This window comes from Thermobia domestica, chromosome 17, assembly GCF_964235325.1.
Source record: "Thermobia domestica chromosome 17, izTheDome1.hap1.1, whole genome shotgun sequence".
NCBI classification, from domain to species: Eukaryota; Metazoa; Arthropoda; class Insecta; order Zygentoma; family Lepismatidae; genus Thermobia; species Thermobia domestica.
In genome coordinates, this window is record NC_137470.1 from 177,823,445 (window position 1) to 177,832,069 (window position 8,625).

Sequence of the window (8,625 nt, forward strand, 5' to 3'; positions counted from 1 at the left end):
CGGGGTTTTCCCGTTTCTTCGCATTTTCTTTATTCCACCATTTCGTTCATTACTCATCATCACCGTCTCCTTTAGCCTAGCAGGCATAATTGTGGGACATAAAACTCAAAAAATTCATTTTATTTTTTCTTTCAGTTTAACGTCCCACGTTTATGCCCTTGAGGCTAAGAGAAACTGATGATTTAGGCAAGTGAGAGATGATTGAGTTGAGTTGAGTTGATTTTGAGTTTAACGTCCCGTTCAGCAGCGAGGCTATATGAGACGTGGACCTACTGATTAACGTGGAATCCGAACCACATGAGCTCCCGCCGGGAATCGAACCCGGGCCTCCCACGCCAAAGGCGCGTATGCTAACCGCTTAGCCACGGAGGAGCTCTGAGAGATGATTGAATAAGAAAGTGGGAGGAAACGGAAGTATCCTGAGAAAGCCCACGAACACGATGTTGTCCACTAGAAGCTTGCATGGCCGAGAATCGAACCAAAGAATCTACGTACCAGAGGTAAGCGCTCTACCACTGAGCTACCATGCCCCCCCCCCCCCCCGAGCAATAGCAATAGATTGTGTGTATGTGTTCAAAGTATCATGATTTCCACCCATTCTTGACTTAGTGTATTTGTGTTTATTTTTTTGTAAAAAAAAAGAAAAAAAGAAAAGAAAATGAAGGGAAACGTTTATTATAGAAACAAATAGTAAATGAATAAAAGAAATGTGGTTTTCATTTACTTTAAGATAGCTAGATAAATCTTACCACATAATTTTTGTCTAGGGATGCGCACGAGACAAGTCGAGACAAAATTTTCCTGACAAAATTCGAGTCGAGACACAGCTCTTCCAATAGAAAAATATATATTTTTCGAGTCGAGACATCACTTTTACAACACATTTTCGAGACGAGACAGTCTCAAATCTTGTCTCGTGCGCATCCCTACTTTTGTCGTGGAAATTGAACACTCAACAAAATTGAGAAAATTTGACAATAAAAGGGAAAATTTTGTCTGTCAAGGGCAGCGTTGGCAACTTTTCTTAAGAAAAAATCGGGATAGGACAGTCTTTCTTCGAGCACTCCCCCCGCCCCCGGACATTCAACACATCATGGACTGCATTTAAAAAAATAACTTTATAACTTAACGTCAAAGAACAGAATAATTCTGCACAGCACAGGTTAATGTAAACAATGTGATTGCGCGCCAAACCAAAAGTGAAGCACAAGACGCCGACACTTGTCACTGATCTGACAGACGCCGGTACCCGTTATAGTTAGCGTGGCGGCCATCCGCTGAATTGAGTGCTAATGTTACTGCCAGTGCGGTAGCAGTCGCTTTTATGCACTGATTGCAAAAACAATATTTTTAGCGCTGAATATTTTATCATCATAACCGGTTGGATTATCAACTCAAAACAATTAGGAAATAACTATAAATTAAAGAGGAGCTGCTAACTATTTTTTCATGAGTCAAATTAAAACACAACTTTGTTAAATTGATTCTATACATAAAACTGTGCGTGTAAAAGAAGAAGTTATTCCTTTGTAAAAATGGCCCAGTAAAATATTAATTAACTTTGAAAATCGATAAATCGGGACAATATGCATTCCGACGAGTGTTCAGTCGGGACGCGGGACAAATATAAGTACTTAAATTTTTAAAGTATTTTTCTGTCAGAAATCGGTACAGTCCCGACAGAATCCCTGGTCCCGACAGAATTCTTGGCAACCCTGGTCGAAGGAGACATTCCTAAGAAAACCTACGAGCACTAACATGCAGTGAATGGTTCTGAAATTTTACATGGAGTGCACATATTTGTTTCAAATTAAAAGGTATTTCGAATTTTAGCTTCACTCGTGGGATATAAATTAAATAGTACCGTACATGGATTTTCTCAAATTTATGCATTCCTTCTACCATGCTAATTATTTCTTTCACACCCTATTTCATTTGTTTGTGCCTCCTTTACGTAAACGAAATGACATTGGGATATTAAAACTACTTTCTTTTATAAATATTAAAAAGACTAGTAATAATGAATTTTCGCAGTTAGCAACACTGTATTATCATCTCCATCTTCTTCCTTCCGCCACCACGCTAAACGGAAAGAAGGTCCCGTCAACATTCCTAGTGTAAAAGGCAATTCTCAGTCATAACTTTAGAATTCCAGTATCATCTGGTAGTTATTTTTAATTATGATCTGTGGCTATATTTGTGCGCCAATTGAATTATCATAACATCTACTGAACTGTCAACTAACTGAGCAGTTCCTGTGGTTGCTTTACCCATAATTCTATGTGATTGACACCGTCTTGGGACGGTTGAATCATCGCTCGCTCAATTATTTTCAAATAATACTTGCAGTGTAAGGTATGTGTCATGTAATTATGAACAAATATTTACTTAAAGATACAGAGTCATTTGTAGTGCCATATAAAAACATAGCGTTATGTAAATTAATCAGAAAGAGACACCGCCCATCATATCTACTCAAGCAGAGCGTAGCAGCCATTTCATGTAAGATTTCTCAATCCAAAATTGTGTGTGGATGTAAATGGTGCAAATTTAGTTTTTCTAATTATGTGATAGTATTAGTGCATGTAAGATAAAAAGTAATATTCCTAAAGTATTATTTTATCGTAAACACTCCAGCACTTAAGTATGAATATTTTTAGGCTTAAAATTCATCGTTGCTGACGCATTAACTGAAATTTATGCTAACATGAATCTCAAGGTATATTGATATTAGTTTGTAGCGTTTACCTTTGTATGTATTTATGTTTACGTACACGGGATATTCAGTATTACGATTAAAAAGATATTTCCTCTTTGTAAGGGGAAGCAGAGCCAGCTCAACCATATATGCAACACGTGGATTTGCATGGGGCGACAAGCTTCGAGAGGCGAGAAAATCTACCATGACTATATTATTTAAAATGAATATTTCTTGTTGGAAACAGATTTAATGATGATGGTAGTTAAATTTACTAAACTGACCTTCTGCTTGAATACTACATTCATAAATCATGCTTACGTCGCATTAGGTCAAGGTCAGGTGGACAGTGATAAAGCAAATGGTCAAACAAATCCCAGCATGAATTGCTTGATTGTTGTCAAATACAGAACCGAATTCTCCAACAGTAGCGAATACCTTTTCTATTTAGTTAGTTATAACAATTTTGATGTGAAAACTAGTCTTGTCTTTGTCACAAACAAGTTCTTTATCATTGAAGGTGGAAACTTTTTTTAAAAAAATTGTTTAACAGATGTAGAAGGAAAATCAAGAAATAAAGATAAAAGAGCTAGTTGCATTACAATTGCAAACTGATATAATGAGACTCAAGCTCGATATTGAAATCTGTAAAAGGGATTACCATATTTCCTCTGCAGGCGTGTTTGGTTTATCTTTCACTAACATAATAGATTATTTTTTAAAGAAGTAAACAGATAAAATGAGATTATATTTGTAGTGTTTAGGCCTTTCTGAGTGCAAGTGCGCTTTCCCCCTCTTCTTTGGTGTCCAGGATGGGGTAGCATACTTAAAATCATGTCTTTTAAGATTTTTTCTGGAGAAAGGGGGCGGTAAATTGCCTAGCGCCGGCCGGCCCAAAGCAAAAGTACGGGGGTCGTTGTCGAGATTGTAATATGATATTAAGACTTCAGGGTGCATATGTACTGTCCGAAAACGATTATACGTAAAGTGCACATGAATTTGATAGGTATTGAAAGGTCGTAAGATTGAAATGAATTTTTGAGTTTTACGTCCCACGGTTATGCCGGTTAGGCTAAAGGAGACGGTGATGTTGAGAAATGAATGAAATGGTGGAATGAAGAAAGTGGGAGAAAACGGGAGAACCCCCAGAAAACCCACGCACACGGTGTTTGCCCACCACTCGTAAGATTGAAACTGAGGGAATTTAAGTGTCAGTGAGAGGTCGTGGCGTTGAGGGCGAATGAGGTTCAAAAATATTACATGATCAGGTAATTGGGGAGGTAGAAGTTGAAAACAATGCGTCGTGAAGTTGAAGTACAATGATAGATCAATGAGGAAAATAAAGTTTAGATTGAGATGGAGTAGTTGGGAAGTATCCTCTGCAGCTATTAGTACACTTTAATAATATTAATAGTTTTATTTATGATTATTTTGTCATTTCCTGACTTTTATAGGGCAGTAACATGAATAGGAAAGAAAACAAACGAGCGAAAAATTTCATACAAACATATATTACATGTCTTCATTTCACAAGATTGAAAGCATTACTACTTTAAAAAAGACGTTGCAAAGGACTCTTCCTCTTAGCTTTATTAGTCCTACACTTATTTCAAATATATTTTCTAGAAGTACTCTCCGTATTTACAACAGCGATATATTCCTGCAAAAGAAAAGTATATATGCAAACACTGAAATGAAGGGATGTAAAAGATATTTATGTGGTAAGCTTGCAAGCGTTTGCTAAGCTCTTTTTCTCCTTCCCTTCTAAGATATTTCCTGAGTCACTTGATACGTTCTAACATATATCCTGTTAGGTCAAAGACACGAAGCGGTAACTTTGTTTGTGTCCATAGTGGGAACCCTTTCGCCGATGTTTATGCAGCAGCAACAGCCGCCTACATAAACGGCGGTATTTTGAACGCACGGTTAATTTTACTTAAATCTTCCAAGTGAAAATTGTACCGTGCAGATTAACTTTAGGTCGGTATATTAAGTAACGTCTTTAAATATTATATATATTGCAAAATCTAATGCCTTAAGAACGTATATTATTTTATAAGAATTTAGTCATTTAGGCATTTACTTTAAATCGAATGCCTTATTCCGTAGTAGCTTGTGGTATTGGATATCACATATGATGTCGGAGACACAAATCTTATGTTTTGCAATCATCTATCCTCCGCATTTTCCTTCCCAGACTCACCACCAAAAATTTTTAACACATACTTTGCATTGAGTTGCAATCTGCAAAGTTTCGGAAGAATGATACAGAATCATGTTCAGCATGAAGGAAATTGCTATAAAATCCAGTTTTTCCTTAAACTAAAATCGTATCCCAGTCAGTGGCGGATCCAGGTAGGGGCGATCGCCTCCCCAGAAGAGGAAACTTTCTTATTATATATATATATATATATATATATATATATATATATATATATATATATATATATATATAATCCATCCCAGAGTTTGAAGCTCTTAAAAGTAGCTTTATGTAGCAGTATGACAACACACCGCCCTCCCCAGAAGTCAGTCCTGGATCCGCCCCCTGATCCCAACGCCTTAAAAACTAGCACCATGTTAGTGACGTTACATTCTTAGTAGATAGAATTAGAAGAAATAGTATTTGTATTGCACTGTAAAGCATGGAATTGGAATGAACGCATGCAAATGTACTGCATATGCCGGGTGTTGCAAAAATGGCACTCATAGACCACAGAGAGCTATTCTACAGGTGAAAATAAAGAGAAAAAAATATATAATTGTACACTTTGTTGGTCTTCATTGAAGACTCGAATTTCACTATGTCGCAAAGTCGTAAAGTACCACAGTGTCCATATACCAATCTATCAAATAGTTATATTGATTAATTCCAAACGTCAGGTAAAGTAGATATTGTTGATACTAGCTCCATCTATTAGCATTGGTATAAAGAAGAACCACAACTCCCTTGTTAACTGAGGAGCAAATACTTACTAGATTAAGCCAAATAATTATACACAAATGTCTATCTAAATCAGTGTCATTTTATTATTTTACGTTCAAAAAAAATCGCAGTAATGAATTGCCTGAAAAAGGGAACTACTTAAATCAAATTACTGCTCAAATTCAAATAATAAATAAATAAATAAATAAATTATGCTTAGTTGCACAGATGTTCAACAAACTTAAAAAGTCCCTTATTGAATTCTCTATGGCTGTGTGTCTGCTGTTCTCTGTCTGTATTTGTGATTTTTTTTCAATTGATCCCACTTTCGACAGAGCATCAACAACTATATTTAAAAAGTGATGATTTTTTTCGCCTCACTCTTACCGTTTCAGAGATATTGGCCAAAAAAATGGCCGATTTTTGCAGATTTCAGAAGCCATATTTCGGGGACGGTAAGTTATAGAGATATGGTATTGGTGTTGATCAATATCTAAAGCGATGGTGAACATTTTGGTACCAAATAGAAACCGGTGGCCAGTTGGCCAGTCGCCACGAGTTAATGTCGGTATCAAAATGTTTACCATCCAAATTGAAAATCAACTTCACATTCCTTCGAATTTCGAAGTTATTGTTGAAAATTCGAAAATTATTTTTTTTTCATATCTTGGAAATGGTTTGAGTTACGACGGTAAAACAAAATATGAATGTGCTTTTCTCGATGAGCCATGCAGGAAACAAGAATCAATGTATTTCGCCCTTCAAATTTCTAGCGAAAAACGTGTCAAAAATATTCGAATTCAAATCTTTATGCTTTATGTTTGACTAACCTTCTATTTTCCACCACCTACAATTTAATTTGACCACAGTTTGATACCTTCGGTGCAACTTGGTGTAAAATGAGGAAAACCCAAGTCGCGAAGCTGTATTTTGCCTGTAAGATAGGCAACCCATATTACGTCATAAATGTTTTGGCCGGCACGAATATTATCAGAAGTAAAAGATAGTCGATTTTGAGATATTAAGCACAATAGACTTAGCTTCGAACACACAGACAATTGGCAATGCACACCGATACTTTCCTCTTTTTATGAGTTGAAACGAGAAGTGAGCGCATCTCATGATAACGGTACATTACAGGGAAAAATGTTACTAAATGTTGTGAAACAAATTATGTTTTAAAATCAGTTTATACAAATGAAAACCTACATTCCTGAGCGAAACACTTCTGAAGATTGGCATTTTTAGGTTCTGTTTCACAGGAAGTACTATCATTATAATACTAATGTAGAAAAGATAAAAATTGTTTTTTTTTTTTTTCTTTAGTTACATCTAACTAATAATTAAACTTTAGGTCGACTAAAAGCAGGGAATTCGTGTTACTATTCGGTTCAAAATCTCTTGTCGTCGCGAATTCTGTCGAGGAATTTGAAGCTTAAAATATATAAAACGATAATCATGCCTGTTGTTCTGTATGGTTGCGAAACATGGTCGCTTACTCTGAGGGAAGAACATAGACTGAAGGTATTTGAGAACAGGATCCTGAGAAGAATATTCGGACCCGAGAGGAACGAGAATGGGGAATGGCGGAAACTTCATAACGAGGAACTACATAATTTATACGGTTTACCCAACATTGTTAGGGTCGTCAATTCTAGGAGGCTTAGGTGGGCAGGTCATGTAGCTAGAATGGAAGAAAGTAGAAACGCTTTCAAAGTCTTGACAGGAAGACCAATCGGAAAACGACCATTAGGAAGACCTAGGCGCAGATGGGAGGACAATACTAAGATGGATCTCGCAGAGATAGGAATACAAAGTAGAAACTGGATGCAATTAGCTAAGGATAGAAGTCAGTGGAGAGCTTTTGTGAACGCGGCACTGAACCTCCGGGTTCCATAGACCATAGAGTTAGTTAGTTAGTTAGTTAATAATTAAACTTAATATGACAATTATATCATTAGTGCAAGTATTTATAAATGCATTTTACTGTTCTTGTCAGTTTCATTTGATAATGCTTTGAAGACGTTAAATTGAAGACTTACAAAATCAAAATTTTAAATGTGTTTCAGATGATGTGAAACAAGTTAGTAGCATGACGTTCTTGATTTTATATCACTTCGCAGTGTAAGCTGTGTAACACACACACACACATAAATTTCAAGGACCTGTCAATTTGCTCGGAGCATGACATAACTTGTACCGTTACTAACAGATGGGGTTAGTATCAACCTCTACCAAACTAAATGAAAGTTGTACGAATAGTGTTAACCCATTCTCCAATCGAGAAAGGAGTAGCCAATGAAGAACGCTGAAACAAACGATTTGCCAATCAACATGTTCGAAATAATCTCCAAGTACCCTAATTATGATTGCTAGGTAATAAAAACTAATAACATATAATATCTATCACTCTCAGTCTTGAACTGTAATTTGCCGATAATTGATGATGGACTCGTAGAGCAATGCTAATGGCTTAAAGTTGAACTACGACCTTGTCACATAGTGAAATGTTTGGTTCTCCACAGCGACTGAAGGAGAAACACCGGAGGGTTTATCATTATATAGCATTGTTGCTTTATTTTTACCTATAGAGCCTGTGGAGGTAACTTTTTAGGACACCAGATATAATTGAGGTGACTAGGGTACTAAGGAGAGCGTTATTTAAAGTTACTTTCACGAGTAGAACATATGTATATAAGTAGCCTTTCATGCGGAAGTGAAGACGTGGTGTCTTAGTGGTTCAGTGTTCACCTCTAGTGCATGAGGTCCCTGGTTCGATCCCAGCTCGCGGCAAGTAAACTTTGTGGTGGATACCCACCGTGTGCATGGGTTTTCTCGGGGTTCTCCCGTTCCCTCCCACTTTCTTCATTCCACAATTTCATTCATTCCTCATCATAACCGTCTCCCTTAGCCTCGGTGCATAATCATGGGATGTTAACCTAAATATTTCATTTCATTTCATGGCGAAGTGCTTCCATTATGGTAGATTAAGTAGTAATTG

The 8,625-nt window shown here is 36.7% G+C and overlaps 1 protein-coding gene across 1 annotated transcript in view; it reads left to right on the forward strand.

The window, feature by feature from the left end:
• Positions 1-2,215: 2,215 nt before the first annotated feature.
• LOC145673831 (uncharacterized) overlaps positions 2,216-8,625 on the forward strand; it is a 23,328-nt gene continuing 16,918 nt past the window's right edge. Inside the window, exon 1 of the mRNA XM_081743603.1 lies at positions 2,216-2,355. The gene's annotated coding sequence lies outside the window, so the exon portion shown is untranslated. The remainder of the gene's footprint in view (positions 2,356-8,625) is intronic.